Raw genomic sequence first — 22303 nt, forward strand, 5'->3', positions numbered from 1 at the left:
TTCATTAAGAATATCCTTTCCATTTTGTTGATCGAAATTTTTGAACCATTGACAATAATGCAGTCTCTTGCCATGATCAGTATTTTTCAGTTCTTGCATGACTGCTACTTTGTATGGGAAAAGTTCCAATTTTTTCCTTATAGCTGTGTGGGCCATTCCGACACTAACATCGATTTGCTGGTCGAGTTTTCTTACTGACTTGCTCGGGCTCATGGACATTTTATCGGAAATATCGAGTAGTTTATCCTCAGACAAAACTCTAGGACGACCACTTCTCGGTGCATGTGTCACGGAACCCGTACTTCGAAATTTGTTAATCAAATCTTGCACAGTATCACAATGTGGAAGTGCTGTCTCCGGGAAAACTGAATTAAATTTTCGACGAACTGAAACTGTGTATTTACCGCCAGATTTTAACACTTGTTCGACTAAAAACACACGTTCTTCAATGGTTAGCATTTTAACAGTAACAAAACGAAACAAACGAACAAAGGAACTAAACTTAAACGCTCACCAACGATATTACTGACGCTGGCTGAGATAAACGAAACAGTGGAATGTTGGGAGAGTCCACTTGAAGGTAAGTAACCCAGGCAGGCGAACAATCATACGGCACGCGCGGCTATCATGCAGCACTGCGGAGAGACTTTTTGAACACTCCGTATAAGTGTACGACGTTATACTGACATCCATTTCTTCTGGGTACTTAACGTTTTTTTTGACAGGCAGTGTATTACATCGCGGAGCCATCGCACTATACCTGTAGAACCCGGAGAAATTATGAAACAATAGTGATAACTAACCATCATCACACGTACTATGGCGAGTAAGGTGCGTGGAAACCATAAAGTCAACAAGAAAAAAATATTGTGTTGATTAATACTCAGATAAATATCAGTAGAAGATCATGTACCACTGAAAACAATAAGAAAAATATCTGTAAGATGCTTAATGCAGAACTGGCTAACGCAACATAATGAAACAAGCCATGGCTATAACAAACTAAAAATGATATTTGTAAAATCGCTTACAGATTTTTTCCTATCATCAAATGCATTCAGCGCTACTGTTTTCTGTTGATTCCATTTGTCACAGGGATACCTGTAAACGGAAAATACCTCATATCGGGTAAAGCCAGTGATGAGATGTGGATGGACTAGAGAATATGAAAAAGAATACAAACAAATCTACCATCACAGCTGTTTCGATACAAAAGATAGAATGAGCATGGTGACAGTAAAGGAAAAACTGAACATTTATGTGTGGATTGCGTTTTAAGCATCGCCGTCGTTGAGAGTAATTGAGAAAGTTGCTTGCTCTAACTACAGTACAAGAACCAAATATGTTCTTTTCATAAAAAGGTACGAAGCTACTGTCAGTATGAGCTAAAAAGAATTGTTTTTTGTTTTTCTTTATGTATGTGATAGGAACTTCAAATAATCAAGGAAACACAATAATCTAAGTTATCAACTGAAAAATAGATTAAAGGATCAAGGACTGACGAAGAGACGATAAGAAATAGAAAGAATAATTCACTACAGGTGAAGACGTCTCTCGAATGAAGAAGTAGTGTTGTTACGGCTATTTGTTTCCACTGTGTACACTATCGGAAGTCCTGAAATTCAAAGACCGCGCTTCAGATAGGGACAAAGCTTTTCTTATTTATTTTCGTAACAGTAATTAACCAATAATTTGCGATGGACCTTTATTCGTCTTCAAAAGTTGCTTATGGAGACGTCCTTGAACTTTAATGTCATCAGCTTGTCGTTGTTTAAACTATGCTAACACTGAACTACTACAAAATTTGTGGAAGTTTTTATAAGGAAAGAAATTAACGAATAGTTTTACTACCTCAGATTTAAGTGACACAGCCTGGAGACCAATGCGTTCGGAACCCACTCAAGACAAACTGAAACGAAAGGGAAACACAGTCACTTAAGATATCAGGGAAAAGTTCCAGGAAACTTGATAAGCTAAAGCCGTACTAGAACGACTCTTCTCTTAGCTTAAGACAGTCAATAAACAGATGACACAGGCTGTTTGATATACTGAGTGACATGAGGATAGACACAAGAGTTCTGGGGGTTATTCCCACGACTAACAGAAGAGAGAAAAATAAAAGTGTATGGGCAAAACCCTACTATTTCTCGATGGTTTGAAAAATGCAATTTTTATACTTCATACCACTTAGCAACAAGTAAAGCAGTTATGAATCAGAAGACTGTTTTGAACCCCACAGTACTTCACTAGGCATCGTCCTGCTGGTGGTAGTATGTCGTTGTCTTCATCCGACGTTTGAACTGACTTATCCAGCCAGGTACATGGGGGGCCACAGTTTAACGAGGCTTCCGAACTGTCAACTTATTTTTCACATCGACGAACGTTGCCAGTGGTAAAAGAATTTATAATTGACAGATAAAAATCCTATAAGCGACGGGTGATCGAACCTGACACCATTTGGTTTGTTGTATGCCACTTAACCCGTGAACCACTTAGCAAGCACGCTACACTGACACATGCCTATTTAAATTCGTTCTCTCCGTCTCTGACGGATGATACTGCAAAAAACGGTAGTAGCCGACCTAAATTCAAATAGTGTAAATGATCGCGCAATCGAATGGTGATCTAATCTCGTTATGTTACATCGAGGTGCCGATTGTATAAACATTTCTGGGTGAAGGTCAATTTCGGCCTTAGTTCAGAAATCGAACATTGCTCAGACTCTGCCCTATTGAATAACAATAAACTTGGATCCACCGAAGGAGGTTTAGTGTTGATTTAAATTAGCACAAAACCTGGTTTGCAACACCGCTAAAATCAGCTATTTGCACGATTATAGGGCTGCGATCGAAGTTACTGATCATACATCCTGGATACACAGTACTTATTATCGAAGATTATATTGTAAAGATAAAAGGAAGCAGGAGAGTTGCGATCTTCAAACTATTTCCCAGTCAAAACTGATTTCATGCTGGAAATCGGATTCGGTTAGCATAAAGACACAATTGAAGGCAAGGAACTGATAAAAGTTATTACGGCCGACAAAGAAAATGCAAGGAATTCACAGAACTAACAGGTAAATCGTGACCGGAAATGTTTGAAAATGTGTTATGTCAGTGATAACAAGACAATGACAAATATCTTATCCTAATGCAAGAAAACTTCCACATGCAAAAAGCCATCGCTGAAAACAAACATCTGTACAGACTCCCTGTTACACTTAATAAAAAAAAGGGTAAGGTAAAAATCATCCCTCTTGCACATGCAACCACATTAAAACAAATACATGCCTTCCTCCCTCTGTCTCTCTTTCCCCCTTCGCCTTCTGGTCACACACACACACACACACACACACACACACACACACGCGAAACCAAGACAAATGCCATTTCACACACACACATGCGAAACCAAGACAAATGCCATTTCACACACACACAAAATGAAAATAAAAATAAAAAACAAGTGATCAGTTCTTAGTGCTGTGAAGTGTGGGCAACAAAAACCCAAATGGCAATTATAAGAAGAGAAACAGTGCCAAAAATGGAACATAAACATAACATATAGAAAATCGTCCGCGGAACCTATAATACTACGTCATAGAAAAACCAAGCACCAGAACGTCTATAACCTATAGATATATTGCCCCAAAATGTAAACTAAATAGTAAAACTATGTACATATTCCAGACCACTGAAGATGCCTTGCAGAGGATAAAGGCGAAACGCGTATGGCATGAAAATTGTTTCATTCAGTTGTAGTTAGGCGGTCCGAGAATAAAAATTATCAATATACCGTAAGACCAAGAAAGCATTTGCGCATGAGAGGATATAATTTAAGACACATTTCACAGATATTACATTTCATCTCATTGTGATTGCATAAACTGGAGCAAAAACTGTGTCAAAACTTCTCAGTGTTGAAATTCATAAACTTGGTAGCGATAATCTCGATAGACCTACGGTTACAGAAAAGGGGCAGAAGCTAATTTTAGGGCTGAAGCCACAATTTATTCGTGTTTCCAACACCTACGATGTTATATGCGGTAATTTGAATACTTTTAATACCACTGAATACACTGCTGGCTACAATTCATTCAGGCTCCCCATCCGATGCATCGATAGCTATACAGGATTATTTAGAATGGTCTAGACAATTTCAAGTGATAGTTCAAAATGTTTGTATTGAGTTAAGGTATTATATGATTATATGTATGGCTACAGCAACACAAGAAGCTTTTTTGTTGCAATGATCTCCAGCAACATGGTGGCCAGACCAACGGAGAAGGCATTTTGGGTGACTGAGATCTGCAATAGCGAGTCCGCAACTAATGCGTGTCGAAGATTCAGGAGCTTAGGTACAAAAGTTTAAATAAAAACACGATGTCTTTGTAAAGGCGGACGTATCAGGGTAGCTGTGACTGACATCAATGCGGACACCTTAGGGCGAGTGTGGGTCGATTTGGATTGTAGATTGGGCGTGTGCCGTGTGACTTTTCTTTTCACACACTGAATATTTGCAAACATGACACAAGAACTTCTTGAGTCGCTATTTCCATATATATAATAATATAATACAGATATACATAATCATATAAACAAACATTTTTACAATCACTTCAAAGTGTCCAGATCATTTTGTACAAACCTGTATTGTATTCTGCAAGGCAAGTGCTGCAGCTATAACTGCGGCGCGATTTATTTTTATTCTGACAAGGGGAACCTACCATTGGTAGCTTTCAGATACAGTCCGAACTTAACAGGGTGAAGGAATGGTGAAAATAAAGGGACGCCTACTTTGGCTTAGGTACCAACAGTAAATAGTTTCCGAGAAACGTACGGCTGCCCGTGTGGCACGTTGCCGAGCAATGTTGACGCGCAACGACAGCACAAATGGGACTTTCTTTTCGTCGGTTGTGACAATGGATGAGACGTGGATGTCATTTTTCAATCCAGAAACAAAGCGCCAGTCAGCTCAATGGAAGCACACAGATTCACCGCCACCAAAAAAATTTCGGGTAACCGCCAGTGCTGAAAAAATGATGGTGTCCATGTTCTGGGACAGCGAGGGCGTAATCCTTACCCATTGCGTTCTAAAGGGCACTACGGTAACAGTTGCATACTACGAAAATGTTTTGAAGAACAAATTCCTTCCTGCACTGCAAGAAAAACGCCCGGGAAGGGCTGCGCGTGTGCTGTTTCACCGAGACGACGCTACCGCACATCGAGCTAACGTTGCGCAACAGTTTCTTCGTGATAACAACTTTGAAGTGATTCCTCGTGCTCCCTACTCACCTGACCTGGCTCCTAGTGACTTTTGGTTTTTTCCAACAATGAAAGACACTCTCCGTGGCCGCACATTCACCAGCCGTGCTGCTATTGCCTCAGCGATTTTCCTGTGGTGAAAACAGACTCCTAAAGAAGCCTTCGCCGCTGCCATGGAATCATGGCGTCAGCGTTGTGAAAAATGTGTACGTCTGCAGGGCGATTAAGTCGAGAAGTAACGCCAGTTTCATCGATTTCGGGTGAGTAGTTAATTAGAAAAAAAAATCGGAGGCCTTAGAACTTGAATGCACCTCGTATTATTGTGAAGATAAAATAGGACCCGATTTTTGGTACCAAGACAGTCAGTCCACGGCCGAGTTTCAGACGAGACACCTGTGTTGATTAGAATAACAACAAGGCTTCAACTTAACTGTGAAATAAGTGTTACACTATTAGACAGTGTGTTAAAACAATGACAGTGTCTGCTCCATACGTAGTTTTCTATTCTTCAAGAACTTTGAACTTTGTGGTTAGATTTTTTACTGCTCATAGATATTCAACAGTAAACTATTGTAGAAGTATGTGGATGTTCGCCTGAAAACGATTGATGAGGCTTATCGAAAGTTAAAAATAGTGCACTGGCCATATTAAATTTGTATATAGGGGGGGGGGGGGGGGGCTGTGAAAAGTGAAAGTAAACAACTGTGAAATGCAAAAGTGCACATGTCGGCTACATAATTTACAGTAGGCAGCACTGCACTTCCACCCCCTATTTTTTCACCCAGTAAGTCGACACTGAGGACAAAAAAACAAAGAAACAAAAGAGGGCAAACCGTCACACAACAACTAATTAGAGACAAACAAAGACTGTTGGTGATAGTTTACTGGAAAGTGTTAATCCATGTGAATTGTAATGATAAAAGCTATTTTTAATAATATTTGAAATGCTTATTTTTTCCTAATAATTCCTTTGTTTTTCAAGATGTAACAAAAATATTGATATCACAACTTCGGCGACAGTAAGAGAGAGAGGAAAAACATCAAATAAGACTGAGTTTCAACTCGAAGTGCAAATATGATAGATTCCTCTCGTGAGATGTAAACTTCAACAGCTCAGTATGTCGTACATTAACAAACACTGCCAGAGGCGAAGCAAGTGGCAAACAGAAAAAAGTTCCAACAAATGATCCGCGATCGAACCTGACTTCCTCTGAAATGCACTATAGGAAGCAACCGCTAAGCCACTGGCTTTATTATGCATATAACCGGAATTGTTCAACAACATGTGTGCAGTTGGCATAACATTTTATGCACTTGTTCTGTAGTTAAAAAATAAATTCTCTATAGGTACCGCTATACGAGGCTAGAAAACCGTTTTAAAAAAGATGTTTAATCATTATTGGCTGCGGTAAAGCTCCATATACTTAACTTTTCAATGCAAATATTAAAATTTCCATTTTTTACACTGCCTCTAAGTGGTTGTAAAATGCCTGAAACTAATCACATTAACTACGAGTCATCTCCAAAAACTGTTATAAGATCCGATTGTTACCTGTATTCATTAATTACAAAGCCGCTCTTTCTTAACCCAAGAAAGCGTAAAAGTATTTAGAGCTTTAGCAATTTGAAAGTGGCGTTTTCACTTATTTACTTAACATTTTTTGTGTTAATAGCATTATTTACTTCTTTTTAACTAGGATTTGCGCAGAACAAAAACGTTGTTTTGTAATGCCAATAAGGTTGTAATCTGACGACTGTGCTTAAGTTGACTCGATCCGAGAAATAACGCCAGTCGAAGATGATTGCACTTCACGACGAAATAATCTAGGATTAACGTTAATATAAGGTTGATCTCCGAATTCAGATTGATCATTCTTGGTGTCACGTGTATTATACAACCCACCCTTATTTAACGTAAGTGTATTGGTTAATGGTGATAAATTCTACATATTAGGTTTTGAGCTACAAGAATGAAGTTAAATTTACCGTGCAACTCAAAAGCCCTGAAACTGTACTTATATACTCGCCTTGCACCTTTATGCAAACACGCACAAAACCAGCACCAATAAAATTAAATAAAGATCGTTTTCTGGCATTAAAGTTGCCATAAATACAAAGTACCGTGGTTGTTGAATAATAAATATGCATTTAACGAAAAATGTGGTTAATTACTCGGCATACACCGACGCGACAAACCATACAAATCACATTATAATGTAATCAAACATGCTCCAGAACACGTGTACAGGACAAAAATGATTCAAATGGCTCTGACCACTATGCAACTTAACTTCTGAGGTCATCATTCGCCTAGAACTTAGAACTAATTAAACCTACTAACCTAAGGACATCACACACATCCATGCCCGAGGCAGCGTTCGAACCTGCGACCGTAGCTGTCGCTCGGCTCCAGACTGTAGCGCCTAGAACCGCACGGCCACTCCGGCCGGCGTACAGGACAACAGCTGTCAAATTCGAATACTGCTGCTGTTCTCCGCTAATCGCAACAAAGCATACTTACGATAGGTTTGAGTGCACGCCACATAACGGCTGGTTGCAAATCTATTCATTTGACACAATTATCCATAAATTATGTAAAAACTCAGAATCGTCGAAACTTGGGTGATACACTAAGTGATTGAGAACAGGTGCAACCACTATTTTATTACATAGTAAAATAACTATAAGGAGATAGGTGGAGAAAACACAACATTTATACTGTTCAGTGTCAACTTAGTTTGCGCGGACGGTGAGTTGATACTGTTAAATGACAATGTTGTCGTAGATCGACTAAAAGCAATTATACAATTGGAACAAACTTTCATTTTAGAGAAACAACAGATAATTTTGTAAGTGAGAGACTGATAGTGTTCAACAGTAAATGGCGGCACCTCACCTCGTTGTAGGATTCCGAGTTAATGTGGGGAAGAACACACGCAGTGCTGGTATTTGACGATTCTACTTTGAAAATAATGACTCCAAATCTGTTATACATCTGCTGCAAATAATGATAGGACTCCGGTACTGTCGCAGCTGTCGTCGTGAGCTTGATGCCGCGGAACTGCAGTAACAAAATGCGCACGATTTGAAATACTGTCAAAATTATGGGAGACTATTCGCCTGTACAATGTTCTACTCCGTTGTATCAGCGAAACAGTTTCTGTTCAGTGATTGATACGACACATTTGAAGGGCTATACACATCAAAACACAGTTCTCGAAGTATTCAAACCTGACATTGTGCACAAGCATTGTTTGCCAGGGACCCGTTGATTTGAATTCACAGCACACGCGAAAACTCCGTTCATACACGCATAATGCAGAGTGTTCAGTTCACAGTATACTCAACATTAATCACTGTTTTCCTGCTGTTCAACACGACACGGAGGACGTACTGATTTACATGTTTGACACGAGTCTATACATACGACATCCGCCACAACTCAACAATCAGCATTAACCTCATCGTCATCACCGACCTACCACTCTATTGTGCAGTTTCGAAAGTTGCAAACACTTTCTCATGTAGTAAAGCCATATCAGAGTCATTAACACACTTACGTTCTTTTAATACCTGAATGTACTGAGATACGTTACTAAACATAATAAGGAAAACAAAATAATGAATAAAAATATTTATATAGGCTCCCTAGTTCTATACCTGTACACTATCCTTTTTACTAACCTTTCAGGCGTGTTACGAATGTTGTGAATCCTCGTCTGATGTGGAAGATTGTCCAGATTCGGAAAATATATGCCAACTCGCTCCGCAGATATGAAGAGTTTGGAGAAATATATTATCAGACATATAGTTAAGGAAGATGATTATTCAGTTGTGAGGGGGACTGGAATTCGATAGTAGGAACAGGAAAAGAAAGGAAAATAGTTGGGTTAATATGGCGTGGGGAAAGAGGACTGAAAGAGGAAGCCGCCTAGTAGAATTTTGCACAGAGCATAATTTATCATCACTGGCACTTGCTTTAAGAATCATGAAAGGAGGTTGTATACATGGTAGAGGCCTGGAGACACTGGAAGCTTCCACATTGCTTAAGTAATGTTAAGACAGAATTTGGGAACCAGAATTTAAATTATAAGTCATTTCCAGGGGAAGATGTGGACTCTGACCACAATTTATTGCCAATGAACTGTAGATAAAACTGAAGAAAGGTAGGAAATTGAGGAAGTGGGACTTAGATAAGTTGAAAGGACAAAAGGTTGTTGAGATTTCCAGAGTGAGCATTAGGCAACGACTGCTAGAATAGGGTAAAGGAATACAGAAGACGACGAATGGGTAGCTTTAAGAGATGAAATAGCGAAGGCCGCAGAGAATTAAATAGGTAAAAACGCACGGCCTAGTATAAATCCTTGTATAATACGAGAGATATTGAATGTAATCGATGAAAGTAGAAAATATAAAAATACAGCAAAGAATGGGGCGAAAGAGAATAACAATGTCTAAAAAATGAGATTGATAGGAAGCGCAAAATGGCTAAGCAGGAATGGCTAGAGGACAGATATAAGGATTTAGAAGCAAATTTCGCTAGGGGAAGACAGATACTGCCTACAAGAAAATAAAGTCCTCGGAGAAAAGAGAAGCAGCAGTATGAATATCAAGAGTTCTGATGGAAAACCAATCCTAAGCAAAGAAGGGAAAGCTGAAAGATGGAGGGTCTGTACAAGGGAGATGAACTTGAAGCCAACACTACGGAAGTGATTCAGACTTAGTTGAATATGAGATGGGAGAAGAATTTGAGAAAAAATGTCAGTCGAAACAAGCCCCAGGGAGTAGACGACATTCTGACAGAATTACTGATAACTTTGGGAAAGACAGCCATGAGAAAACTCTTCCATCAAGTGTGCAACCTGTAGGGGACAAGCGAAGCCCTCTCGGACTTCAAGAAGATTATAATAATTCCAGGTAAAAAGAACACAGTTGCTGACAAGTGTGAAAATTATCGAACCGTCAGTTTAATAAGTCATAGCTGCAAAATACTAACACTAATTCCTTACAGAAGAGTCGAAGAACTGGTAGAAGTCGACCTCACAGAAGATCAGTTTGCTTTGCAGAGAAGTGGAGGAACAAGAGAGGCAATAATGACCCCACGACCTATCTTTGAAGATAGTTGAATTTAGTGAAACTAAATTTCTAATTGTTGTTGTTCATAGGTCCCCCAACTCTGACTTTAGAGCATTTCTGCTCAAGCTAGAGAGAGTTCTTGATTCACTTTATAGGAAGTACCAGAAATTGGTTATATGTGGTGACTTCAGTATTAATTTTGTATATGATGGTGCAAGAAAAAGGATGTTTGTAGATCTCCTAAATTCGTATGATCTGATGCAGACCGTGCTTTTTCCCACTAGGGTGCAGGGGAACAATAGCACAGCCATAGACAATAGTTTTATTCATTCTTCATTAATAAATGGGCATTCTGTTAGTAAAAGGGTGAATGGCCTTTTAGATCATGCGGCACAAATTTTAACATTAAAAGGCTTTTGTATTCACGCAAATGTCAGAAACTATGTAGGAAAGTCAATTCAACAGCAATAGAAAGTTTTTTAAACCTCGTCAGGGAACAAGAGTGGCAGGATATTTATAGTGCCAATTGTGGTGTCACCGCCAGACAACACAATTGCTAGGTGGTAGCCTTTAAATCGGCCGCGGTCCGTTAGTATACGTCGGACCCGCGGTTCGCCACTATCAGTGATTGCAGACCGAGCACCGCCACACGGCAGGTCTAGAGACACTCCCTAGCACTCGCCCCAGTTCTACAGCCGACTTTGCTAGCGATGGTTCACTGACAAATTACGCTCTCATTTGCCGAGACGATAGTTAGCATAGCCTTCAGCTACGTCATTTGCTACGACCTAGCAAGGCGCCATTATCAGTTACTATTGATGCTATAAAACATGTACCGTCAAGAGCGATGTTCACCAATTATGAATTAAAGTTAAGTATTCCAGTAGTTACGTACGTTCTTTGCTACTATAAATACCTTGTCCGGTTCCAGACCTCACGCCAGCCTGCGTGAGCTTAAACGCGTGCCTTTCGGCTTCCTCCTAGTGGATTGGCTGTCTTGCCAGTCCACTGCACCAATACATCTACAGCTACATCTGCATCTACATTTATACTCCGCAAGCCACCCAACGGTGTGTGGCGGAGGGCACTTTACGTGCCACTGTCATTACCTCCCTTTCCTGTTCCAGTCGCGTATGGTTCGCGGGAAGAACGACTGTCTGAAAGCCTCCGTGCGCGCTCTAATCTCTCTAATTTTACATTCGTTATCTCCTCGGGAGGTATAAGTAGGGGGGGCAATATATTCGATACCTCATCCAGAAACGCACCCTCTCGAAACCTGGCGAGCAAGCTACACCGCGATGCAGAGCGCCTCTCTTGCAGAGTCTGCCACTTGAGTTTGTTAAACATCTCCGTAACGCTATCACGGTTACCAAATAACCCTGTGACGAAACGCGCCGCTCTTCTTTGGATATTCTCTATCTCCTCCGTCAACCCGATCTGGTACGGATCCCACACTGATGAGAAATACTCAAGTATAGGTCGAACGAGTGTTTTGTAAGCCACCTCCTTTGTTGATGGACTACATTTTCTAAGGACTCACCCAATGAATCTCAACCTGGTACCCGCCTTACCAACAATTAATTTTATATGATCATTCCACTTCAAATCGTTCCGCACGCATACTCCCAGATATTTTACAGAAGTAACTGCTATCAGTGTTTGTTCCGTTATCATATAATCATACAATAAAGGATCCTTCTTTCTATGTATTCGCAATACATTACATTTGTTAAGGGTCAGTTGCCACTCCCTGCACCAAGTGCCTATCCGCTGCAGATCTTCCTGCATTTCGCTACAATTTTCTAATGCTGCAACTTCTCTGTATACTACAGCATCATCCGCGAAAAGCCGCATGGAACTTCCGACACTATCTACTAGGTCATTTATATATATTGTGAAAAGCAATGGTCCCATAACACTCCCCTGTGGCACGCCAGAGGTTACTTTAACGTCTGTAGACGTCTCTCAGTTGATAACAACATGCTGTGTTCTGTTTGCTAAAAACTCTTCAATCCAGCCACACAGCTGGTCTGATATTCCGTAGGCTCTTACTTTGTTTATCAGGCGACAGTGCGGAACTGTATCGAACGCCTTCCGGAAGTCAAGAAAAATAGCATCTACCTAGGAGCCTGTATCTAATATTTTCTGGGTCTCATGAACAAATAAAGCGAGTTGGGTCTCACACGATCGCTGTTTCCGGAATCCATGTTGATTCCTACATAGTAGATTCTGAGTTTCCAAAAACGACATGATACTCGTGCAAAAAACATGTTCTAAAATTCTACAACAGATCGACGTCAGAGATATAGGTCTATAGTTTTGCGCATCTGCTCGACGACTCTTCTTGAAGACTGGGACTACCTGTGCTCTTTTCCAATCATTTGGAACCTTCCGTTCCTCTAGAGACTTGCGGTACACGGCTGTTAGAAGGGGGGCAAGTTCTTTCGCGTACTCTGTGTAGAATCGAATTGGTATCCCGTCAGGTCCAGTGGACTTTCCTCTGTTGAATGATTCCAGTTGCTTTTCTATTCCTTGGACACTTATTTCGATGTCAGCCATTTTTTCGTTTGTGCGAGGATTTAGAGAAGGAACTGCAGTGCGGTCTTCCTCTGTAAAACAGCTTTGGAAAAAGGTGTTTAGTATTTCAGCTTTACGCTTGTCATCCTCTGTTTCAATGCCATCATCATCCCGGAGTGCCTGGACATGCTGTTTCGAGCCACTTACTGATTTAACGTAAGACCAGAACTTCCTAGGATTTTCTGTCAAGTCGGAACCTAGTATTTTATTTCGAATTCACTGAACGCTTCACGCATAGCCCTCCTTACGATAACGTTGACATCGTTTAGCTTCTGTTTGTCTGAGAGGTTTTGGCTGCGTTTAAACTTGGAGTGAAGCTCTCTTTGCTTTCGCAGTAGTTTCCTAACTTTGTTGTTGTACCACGGTGGGTTTTTCCCGTCCCTCACAGTTTTACTCGGCACGTACCTGTCTAAAACGCATTTTACGATTGCCTTGAACTTTTTCCATAAACACTCAACATTGTCAGTGTCGGAACAGAAATTTTCGTTTTGATCTGTTAGGTAGTCTGAAATCTGCCTTCTATTACTCTTGCTAAACAGATAAACCTTCCTCCCTTTTTTATATTCCTATTAACTTCCATATTCAGTGATGCTGCAACGGCCTTATGATCACTGATTCCCTGTTCTGTACTTACAGAGTCGAAAAGTTCGGGTCTGTTTGTTATCAGCAGGTCCAAGATGTTAACTCCACGAGTCGGCTCTCTGTTTAATTGCTCAAGGTAATTTTCGGATAGTGCACTCAGTATAATGTCACTCGATGCTCTGTCCCTACCACCCGTCCTAAACATCTGAGTGTCCCAGTCTATATCTGGTAAATTGAAATCTCCACCTAAGACTATAACATGCTGAGAAAATTTATGTGAAATGTATTCCAAATTTTCTCTCAGTTGTTCTGCCACTAATGCTGCTGAGTCGGGGGGTCGGTAAAAGGAGCCAATTACTAACCTAGCTCGGTTGTTGAGTGTAACCTCCACCCATAATAATTCACAGGAACTATCCACTTCTACTTCACTACAGGATAAACTACTACTAACAGCGACGAACACTCCACCACCGGTTGCATGCAATCTATCCTTTCTAAACACCGTCTGTACCTTTGTAAAAATTTCGGCAGAATTTATCTCTGGCTTCAGCCAGCTTTCTGTACCTATAACGATTTCAGCTTCGGTGCTTTCTATCAGCGCATGAAGTTCCGGTACTTGACCAACGCAGCTTGACAGTTTACAATTACAATACCGATTGCTGCTTGGTCCCCGCATGTCCTGACTTTGCCCCGCATCCGTTGAGGCTGTTGCCCTTTCTGTACTTGCCCTAGGCCATCTAACCTAAAAAACCGCCCAGCCCACGCCACACAACCCCTGCTACCCGTGTAGCCGCTTATTGTGTGTAGTGGACTCCTGACCTATCCAGCGGAACCCGAAACCCCACCACCCTATGGCGCAAGACGAGGAATCTGCAGCCCACACGGTCGCAGAACCGTCTCAGCCTCTGATTCACACCCTCCACTCGCCTCTGTACCAAAGGTCCGCAATAACACAGATGACGAATATAATGCTTTCCTTAACGCATTTCTCATGCTCTTTGAAAGTTGCTTTCCATTAGGACGTTGTAAATGGGGTACTAGCGGTAAAAGGCAGCCTGTGTGGCTAACTAGTTGGATAAGGAAATCATGTAGAAAGAAGCAGGAATTATATCAAAATGCTAGAAGTTGTCACAATCAAGCTACAGCAGCCCATTACAATCAGTACTACAAGGTGCTTAAAAATGTTATTTGGAAGTCAAAGTGTATGTGGTACGCAAATAGAACAGCTAATTCACAGGATAAAATTAAAACAACATGGTCAGTTGTGAAGGAAGTGTCTGGTCAGCAGCACAAGGTCGACGATATAAAGTCAATTCGTAGTAAATGTATTTCTGTTACTGATAAATAAGTATTTAACAATCATTTTCTGAGCATTGCTGGCAAATTAAATAAAAAATTACTTTCTACAGGGAATCATATAACTCTCTTCGCACATGCATTTCCGAGATTGATGTCTGAAATACTCAATTGTGATACAGACAAGAGGAAGATTGAGTCAATAATTAAGTCACTAAAGACTAATGAGGACGTTCATGGATATGATGGAGTGCCTATCGGAATATTAAAGTACTGCGCTGCACGTGTTAGCCCTGTATTTAGCCATATTTGTAATTTTTCCTTTAGGGATGGTCAGTTTCCTGAACGATTAAAGTACTCAGTAGTAAAGCTGCTTTATAAAATGGGAGAAAGGGATAATGCAGACAATTTTACACCTATTTCTACGCCATCAGCGTTTGCTAACGATATTGAAAAGGCTGTGTATTTAAGGGTATCACACGATTTGCTTTCAAATGTACAGTTCCACTTTAGAAGTCGTTTAACAAACGAAAATGCTATATTCTTTTTTCTCTGTGAGGTACTGGATGTGTTAAACAAAAGGTTTAGAACCCTATGCATATTTTTTTATTTAACTAAGGCGTTTGACAGTGTTGGTCGCAAAATAAGTTGGACCATTACGGAATACAGGGAGTAGCTCACAATTGTTAGCAACAGAAAGCAAAACGTCATTATTCACAATGTTGAGAATGGCTGTGATGTAGAGTATGGGTTGGGTACGGTCCACTCTGGGTACACCAGGGATCAGTGTTGGGGTCATTCATGTTCCTTATTTATATAAATTATGTGTCCTCTAGTATTATGGATAACTCTAAAATATTTCTGATCATGGCTTGTAGAAAGTAAACCAACGCTAAATCACGGTACGACTCAGTTTTTACAGTTTATAACTCACAATTTGTACAGAGTTTCAGGGACAGCATAAGGTAACAATTGACAGGAATGGGGGAAAGAAATACAGTAGAAGACGAATGGCTAGCTTTGAGGGATGAAGTAGTGAAGGCAGCAGAGGATCAAATAGGTAAAAAGACGAGGGCTATTAGAAATCCTTGGGTAACAGAAGAAATACTGAATTTAATTGATGAAAGGAGAAAATATAAAAATGCAGTAAATGAAGCAGGCAAAAAGGAATACAAACGTCTCAAAAATGAGATCGATAGGAAGTGTAAAATGGCTAAGCAGGCATGGCTAGAGGACAAATGTAGGGATGTAGAGGCTTATCACACTAGGGGTAAGATAGATACAGCCTACAGGAAAATTAAAGAAACCTTTGGAGAAAAGTGTATGAATATCAAGAGCTCAGATGGAAACACAGTTCTAAGCAAAGATGGGAAAGCAGAAAGGTGGAAGGAGTGTATAGAGGGTCTATACAAGGGCGACGTACTTGAGGACAATATTATGGCAATGGAAGAGGATGTAGATGAAGATGAAATGGGAGATACGATACTGCGTGAAGAGTTTGAAGAGAACTGAAAGACCTGAGTCGAAACAAGGCCCCGGGAGTAGACAACATTCCATTAGAACTACCGCCGGCCTTGGGAGAGCCAGTCCTGACAAAACTCTACCATCTGGTGAGCAAGATGTACGAGACAGGTGAAATACCCTCAGACTTCAAGAATAATATAATAATTCCAATCCCAAAGAAAGCAGGTGTTGACAGATGTGAAAATTACCGAACTATCAGTTTAATAAGTCACGGCTGCAAAATACTAACGCGAATTCTTTACCGACGAATGGAAAAACTAGCAGAAGCCGACCTCGGGGAAGATCAGTTTGGATTCCGTAGAAATGTTGGGACACGTGAGGCAATACTGACCTTACGACTTATCTTACAAGCTAGATTAAGGAAAGGCAAACCTACGTTTCTAGCATTTGTAGACTTAGAGAAAGCTTTTGACAATGTTAACTGGAATACTCTCTTTCAAATTCTAAAGGTGGCAGGGGTAAAATACAGGGAGCGAAAGGCTATTTACAATTTGTACAGAAACCAGATGGCAGTTATAAGAGTCGAGGGACATGAAAGGGAGGCAATGGTTGGGAAGGGAGTGAGACAGGGTTGTAGCCTCTCCCCGACGTTATTCAATCTGTATATTGAGCAAGCAGTAAAGGAAACAAAAGAAAAATTCGGAGTAGGTATTAAAATCCATGGAGAAGAAATAAAAACTTTGAGGTTCGCCGATGACATCGTAATTTTGTCAGAGACAGCAAAGGACTTGGAAGAGCAGTTGAACGGAATGGACAGTGTCTTGAAAGGAGGATATAAGATGAACATCAACAAAAGCAAAACGAGGATAATGGAATGTAGTCGAATTAAGTCGGATGATGCTGAGGGAATTAGATTAGGAAATGAGACACTTAAAGTAGTAAAGGAGTTTTGCTATTTGGGGAACAAAATAACTGATGATGGTCGAAGTAGAGAGGATATAAAATGTAGACTGGCAATGGCAAGGAAAGCGTTTCTGGAGGAGAGAAATTTGTTAACATCGAGTATAGATTTAAATATCAGGAAGTCGTTTCTGAAAGTATTTGTATGGAGTGTAGCCATGTATGGAAGTGAAACATGGACAATAAATAGTTTGGACAAGAAGAGAATAGAAGCTTTCGAAATGTGGTGCTACAGAAGAATGTTGAAGATTAGGTGGGTAGATCACATAACTAATGAGGAGGTATTGAATTGGACTGGGGAGAAGAGAAGTTTGTGGCACAACTTGACAAGAAGAAGGGATCGGTTGGTAGGACATGTCCTGAGGCATCAAGGGATCACCAATTTAGTATTGGAGGGCAGCGTGGAGGGTAAAAATCGTAGAGGGAGACCAAGAGGTGAATACACCAAGCAGATTCAGAAGGATGTAGGTTGCAGTAGGTACTGGGAGATGAAGAAGCTTGCACAGGATAGATTAGCATGGAGAGCTGCATCAAACCAGTCTCAGAACTGAAGACCACAACAACAACAACAACTCACAATTCAACAAAACCTGACGTTTCAATTTCAAAGAATGGGAATGTGATTAGTGAAACTGAACAGTTCAAATTTCTAGGTGTTCAGATAGATAGTGAACCGTCGTGGAAAGCCCATGTTCATAATCTTGTTAAAAGGCTTAATGCTGCCATTTTTACTATTCGAATGGTATCTGAAGTGAATGATCGTTCGAGACGAATATTAGTCTACTTTGCTTACTTTCATTCCCTTATGTCTATGGTATTATATTTTGGAGTAACTCTTCCCATTTTAAAAGGATATTTTTGGCTCAGAAACGGGCGGTTCGGCATTAAGTAGTGTGAGTTCACGAGGCTTTTGTCGACCCCTGTTCACGAGTCTGGGTATTTTGACATTGGCCTCTCAATATATATGCTCTTTACTGTCATTTTTTGTAAACAATATTAGCGTATTACCAAGAATAAGCAGCTTTCCTTCAGTTAATACTCTGCAGAAATAAAACATGAATTTGGATCGAACTTCCGTAACTCGTGCAGAAGGGTTTGCAATATACTGTTGCATCCATTTTCGATAAACTACCACTAGAATTCAAAAATCGTAGAAGTAATCCACGCTCTTTCAGATCGAAACTGAAGAGTTTCCTTCTATTCTGTCTAGGAGTTCCTTGAAACATCAAACCGATTCTTGTTGTAATGTTGATGCGTTTACTTAAACTTATAGTTTCACTTCTTTCGGTTTCATAAACATTTTATTTTTATCTGTTATTACTTTTATGTTTTAATTTCATGTAATGACAAGTTCCATGATCTTGGAGATTTGCTCCTCAATTTAGTGCTACGGAACTTGACGTGTAAATAAATAAGACAAACATATGTTTATAGCATTTGTAGATTTAAAGAAACCGGTTGACAATGTTGAGTGTAATACTCTCTTTGAAATTATGAAGATAGCAGGGATAAAATACAGAGAGCGGAAGGCTATTTACAACTTGTGCAGAAACCAGACGGCAGTTGTAAGACTCGAGGAGAATGAAAGGAAAGCAGTGGTTGAGAAGGGAGTGAGACAGGGTTGTAGACTATCGCTAATGTTATTCAGTCTGTACATTGCGCAATACATTGTGCAAACAGTGAAGGAAACCAGAGAAAGATTGGGAATAGGAATTGAAGTTCAGGAAGAAGAAAGAAAAACTTTGAGGTTTGTCAATGACATCATAATTCTGTCCCGAGACAACAAAGGTGTTGGAAGAGCAGTTGAATGGACTCGACTGTGTCTTGAAAGGAGGATGTAAGATGAACATTAACAAAAGGAAAACAAGGGTAATGGGAAGTAGTCGAATTAAATCAAGCAATACTGAAGGAATTAGTTTAGGAAACGACACACTTAAGTAAATGAGTTTTGATATTTGGATAGAAGATAACTAATGATGGTCGAAGAAGAGAGGATGTAAAATGTAGATTGGCACTGGGAAAAAGAGCATTTCTTAAGAAGAAAAATTTGTTAACATTGAACAGAGATGGGAGTGTCAGGAAGTCTTTTCTGAAGATATTGCATGGAGTGTTTCCACTTATGAAAGTGGAACGTGTACGACGAACAGTTTAGAAAAAAGAGAATGGGAGCTTTTGAAATGTGATGCTACAGAATAATGCTGAAGATTATACGGGCAGATCACGTAACTAATGACAAGGTATTAAATGGAACTGGGGAGATAAGAAATTTGTTGCACAACTTGATTAGAAAAAGGGACTGATTGACAGGATACTTTCTGAGACTTCAAGGCGTCACCAGTTTAGTGTTGTAAGGAAGTGTGGAAGATAAAAAAGGTAGTGGGAGATCAAGAGATGAATACAGTAAGCAGATTTAGAAGGATGTAGGTTGCAGTAGTTATTCAACGAAAAGGCTTGCGCAGGATCGAGTACCATGGAAAGTTGCATCAAATCAGTCTTCGGACTCAAGAACAAAACAATAACAACAACAACAACAACAACAATCTGTGCTAAGGTGGTCGCCTCAAATCTCCTTGACAGAGGCTATAAATGAAGCGTTGAAAATAACAGAGAAGCATTCTGCTGAAAATCCAAGACTACGCGACAACTAAATAGTAACGAACATATAGCTTTCCTTCCAAATGACTTATCAGTTTGTCAAGAAATCAGAGAAATATATTATTAGACTCTTTCAGCCGCCTTTCGCAAGAGTACTATTTGTAATGATTAACTTGGCTTCAAGTAATTCAGCAGACTGCTTTGCTACTGTTTGCTTATCATATAACCATGCCTGGGAGAAGAATTGCGCCGGGACTTGACTTTATTGATTTTGTGCAAGAAATGTATTTGCAGTAGTAAATATGGATAACCATCAGCTGTATAATGGAATGATGACAACAAAAATTGGTGCCGGAGCGGGACTCGAACCCGAATTTCCGGCTTACCGCGGGCCTCATCATTTGCCTACCAGAGCACCACTCACGTCCAGACCTAAACTTCCATATGTCGTTAACAATGTGTCTACAACCTGTACTGGTACATCCATTATGTATATTCCCGTACAGGGGAGACATTTTGTATGAAAGCCTTGCCCCGTGTAGGCGCATAAATACGATATGGCAGTGCCTGTGTTGTTCCGAATACCGATGCGAGGTTCCAACGGACATGCAATTCCTTTTATCTCGTATTAGCATTCTATTTTACTGATTACCCGTAACTTGATAATGGTTAGGTCTGTGTTGTATGAATGTGTGGTTAATTGGGATGCATGTGTCATCGTAGAGTCAGTATAGCTTCCTTGGTTTCACGTTGTAGAAACGTAAGAACGTCCGTTGAATTTTTAGCTTTCAAAACTGGATTATGGCGTGACTGGACTGGAGATAACAGTGTTGATCCCATTCTTTTTAAACGTTTGTCTTATGATTGGTCAGTTAGCCCTGCGTGCGAACTACGGAAATTTCCACCGAATTCCTGTTCGAATTTTTGTTTAGTAAACGGGTGGGGAGCTGAGCAACGGGCGCCAGCATTTTTATCGTCCACCTGATTGGATGAAGCGTTTGGCGTCGTTATTTACGAAGATTGGTTGGCAGCCACCTTCCCCCCTCTCCCTCCCCCGCCCCCACCCCCCGCTCAGGGAGCTGGCACCAGAGTGCAGAACCTGGGATGTTTTAGAAACTTACGGGAATACTAATAAGGGAACCTCCCCATCGCACCCCCCTCAGATTTAGTTATAATTTGGCGCAGTGGATAGGCCTTGAAAAACTGAACACAGATCAATCGAGAAAACAGGAAGAAGTTGTATGGAACTATGAAAAAAATAAGCAAAATATACAAACTGAGTAGTCCATGCGCAATATAAGCAACGTCAAGGATACTGTGGGTTCAGGAGCGCCGTGGTCCCGTGGTTAGCGTGAGCAGCTGCCGAACGAGAGGTCCTTGGTTCAAGTTTTCCCTCGAGTGAAAAGTTTACTTTTTTTACTTTCGCAAAGTTATGATCTGTCCGTTCGTTCATTGACGTCTCTGTTAACTGTAATAAGACCGCACCGCAAAATCGTGCGATTAGTAGACGAAAGGACGTTCCTCTCCAATGGGAACCAAAAACATTTGATCGCAAGGTCATACGTCAAACGATTCCTCCACAGGAAAACACGTCTGATATATTCTATACGACATTGGTGACAGCATGTGCGTCACATGACAGGAATATGTTGTCGAACCACCTAACTTGTGCACTTGGCGAATGGGTAAAAAGATTCTTCTACCTTGCCCGATTTAGGTTTTCTTGTGGATGTGATAATCACTCCAAAAAAAGTGAGAAAAACCTAAGAGTTTGTCACATAAACTGCAACAAATGAATGCAACAGTTTCACAGTCGCACAGTTTTCCCTGTGCTCTGTCAAAACATATGTTTTTAACGTTTTCAAATTTTTCCGTGTGTAGACCGTCAAATCCTGCATATGTCCAAGCAAATCTGAACATGTCCTGTAATTTTGGAGAGCGAAGTTGATTATGTGTGAGTGCCTAAACTTTGATAATTGTCTGAAAATAAAAAATTAAACTTTTCACTTGAAGGAAGACTTGAACCAAGAACCTCTCGTTTCACAGCTGCTCACTCTTCCCACGGGACCACAACGCTCCTGAGCGCATACTTTCCTTGATGTTGCCTATGTTGGGCATGGCCTACTCAGTTTGTATATTTTGCTTATTTTTTTCATAGTTCCACACAACTTCTTCCTGTTTTCTCAATTGATCTGTGTTCAGTTTTTCAAGGCCTATCCACTTTGCTAACTTATAACTAAATCTGAGGGGGGTGCGATGGGGAGGTTCCCTTGTAAGTTGCAATCTGACGGTGTGCTAACGGTTGGTGATCTCGGGCGCATTTAGGATAAAACATTTTTGGTTGGTAATCCGCATAAACATTGCCTTTCATAATTTAGACAATCAGTGCAGTAATTAAATCCAGTTATCAAGGGAGATAGGTAGCTGATTTTCGCGTGTGTAAATTTTATCTGTTTTCAACTGGGATTTTGGAAGGGCGACATTTTTTT

At 40.4% G+C, this 22303-nt stretch overlaps 1 protein-coding gene across 1 annotated transcript in view; it reads right to left on the minus strand.

Moving 5' to 3' along the window:
• The window catches only part of LOC126091856 (parathyroid hormone/parathyroid hormone-related peptide receptor-like), a 453641-nt gene that overhangs the window by 333706 nt on the left and 97632 nt on the right, over positions 1–22303 (minus strand). Inside the window, exon 2 of the mRNA XM_049907147.1 lies at positions 1852–1909. The gene's annotated coding sequence lies outside the window, so the exon portion shown is untranslated. The remainder of the gene's footprint in view (positions 1–1851; positions 1910–22303) is intronic.

Source organism: Schistocerca cancellata, chromosome 1 (assembly GCF_023864275.1).
Source record: "Schistocerca cancellata isolate TAMUIC-IGC-003103 chromosome 1, iqSchCanc2.1, whole genome shotgun sequence".
NCBI classification, from domain to species: Eukaryota; Metazoa; Arthropoda; class Insecta; order Orthoptera; family Acrididae; genus Schistocerca; species Schistocerca cancellata.